Source organism: Callithrix jacchus, chromosome 12 (genome assembly GCF_049354715.1).
Source record: "Callithrix jacchus isolate 240 chromosome 12, calJac240_pri, whole genome shotgun sequence".
NCBI classification, from domain to species: domain Eukaryota; kingdom Metazoa; phylum Chordata; class Mammalia; order Primates; family Cebidae; genus Callithrix; species Callithrix jacchus.
Window position 1 is genome coordinate 37,154,466 of NC_133513.1, and position 2,300 is coordinate 37,156,765.

General features: G+C 38.6%; 1 pseudogene; it reads left to right on the forward strand.

Moving 5' to 3' along the window:
• Nucleotides 1-225: 225 nt before the first annotated feature.
• LOC100402517 (high mobility group protein B3 pseudogene) lies at nt 226-811 on the forward strand (annotated as a pseudogene).
• Nucleotides 812-2,300: the final 1,489 nt, after the last annotated feature.

The following is a 2,300-nucleotide window of genomic DNA, read 5'->3' on the forward strand; positions in this document are numbered from 1 at the left end:
AAACAGGATTACTTCCCACATTATCCTATAGCTCAAATGCAGCTCCTATCAAATTCCCAACTTCCTCTTTTGCAGAAATAGACACACTGGTCCTCACATTTATATAAAATTGCAAGGGGATTCTAAATAGTTTAAACAATCTTGCAAAAGAACAAAATGTGTAGGACTCACACTTCTTAATTTAAAACTTAATGAAAAGCGAGGCTAGCGAACAATACAGTCAGGATGACTAAAGGTGACCCCAAGAAACCAAAGCGCAAGATGTCTGCTTGTGCCTTCTTTGTGCAGAAGTTCAGAGAAGAACATAAGAAGAAAAACCTAGAGGTCCCTGTCAATTTTGCAGAATTTTCCAAGAAATGCTCTGAGCGGTGGAAGACAATGTCCGGGAAAGAGAATCTAAATTTGATGAAATGGCAAAGTGGGATAAAGTGTGCTATGATCGGAAAATGAAGGATTATGGACCAGCTAAGGGAGGCAAGAAGGATCTTAATACCCCCAAAAAGCCACCGTCTGGATTCTTCCTGTTCTGTTCAGAATTCTGCCCCAAGATCAAATCCAGAAACCCTGGCATCTCTATTGGAGACGTGGCAAAAAAGCTGGGTGAGATGTGGAATAACCTAAATGACAGCGAAAAGCAGCCTTCCATCAGTAAGGTGGCAAAGCTGAAGGAGAAGTATGAGAGGGATGTTGCTGACTATGAGTTGAAAGGAAAGTTTGATGGTGCAAAGGTACTGCTAAAGTTGCCCAGAAAAAGGTGGAAGAGGAAGATGAAGAAGACAAGGAGGAAGAGGAGGAGGAGGAGGAGGAATAAAAAAACTGTTTATCTGTCTCCTTGTGAATACTTAGAGTAGGGAAGCGCCGTCATTGACACCTCTTATTTGAGAAGTGTCTGTTTCCCTCATTAGGTTTAATTACAAAATTTGGTCAGGATCATACTGTAGCCTCTCAAAGTGCTCTAGAGATTGTCAGTGGTTTACATGAAGTGGCCATGGGTGTCTGGAGCACCCTGAAACTGTATCAAAGTTGTACATATTTCCAAACATTTTTAAAATGAGAAGGCACTCACTCTCCTCTTCTCCTCACTCTGTGCACTTTGCTGTTGGTGTGGTAAGGCATTTAAAGATGTTTCTGGCATTTTTTTTATTTGTAAGGTGTTGTTAACTATATGGTTATTGGCTAGAAATCCTGAGTTATCAACTGTATGTATCTATAGTTTGTGAAAAGAACAAAACAACCAAGACAAACTCGATGTTCCTTGCTTCGTGCTGAGGCTGAGGGAAAGATGCCTCTGGAGGGGCTGTAGCTCAGGGCATGAACTGTGAGGCTGGACCTGTTGACTCTGCAGTGGGCATCCATTTAGCTTTAGGTTGTCTTGTTTCTGTATATAGTGACATAGCATTCTGCTACCGTCTTGGCAGTGGACAAAGGGGGTCAGCTGGCATGAGATTTTTTTGTTTTTTGTTTTTTAAGTGCGGTAGTTTTCAAACTGTTTTTAAACAAACTGTAGAACTCTTCATTGTCAATAAAGTGAAAAGCCACTGCATCAATGAAAGTTCAAGTACCTTCTGCACTTAAACATGATTTACAATTTTCTGTTATCTTCTTTTTTGTATGTTTAGAATGCTGAAATGTTTTTGAAGTTAAATAAACAGTATTACATTTTTTTAAAACTTACTTAAAAGCTCCGATAATAGCAACACTGTGATACTGAGGTAAGAATAGACAAAGAGATCACTGGACTAGAACTGAGAATCCATACATAAAACCTCACATGTATGAACAATTGATTTTTGATGAGAATGTCAAGATCATTAAATGACACAGCATAATCTTCTCAACAAATGGTTCTGAGACAACTGGATCTCCACATGTGAAAGAATGAAGTTGGACTTCTGTCTCACACCGTATAAAAAATGAGTTCAAAACGGATCAAACACTTAATGTAAGAACTAAGACTATAAAATTCTTATACGAAAAAATAGGTATATCTTCATGACCTTTGATTTTTAGATAGGACACCAAACACACACACACACACACACACACACACATACACAGGTGCACGCATGCACACATACACACACATACCAGACAAGTTGAACTTCATTAAAATTAAAAACGTGCGTCACAGGACATTACCAAGAAAATGAAAAGACAACTCACAAGGGAGAGAATATTTATAAATAATATATCTGGTAAGAGTCTAGTATCCAGACAACCCCATTTTAAAAATAAACAAATGGTTGATAAGCACATGAGAAGATGCTCAGCTTCATTAGGTAAGTGCAAATCAGAACCAC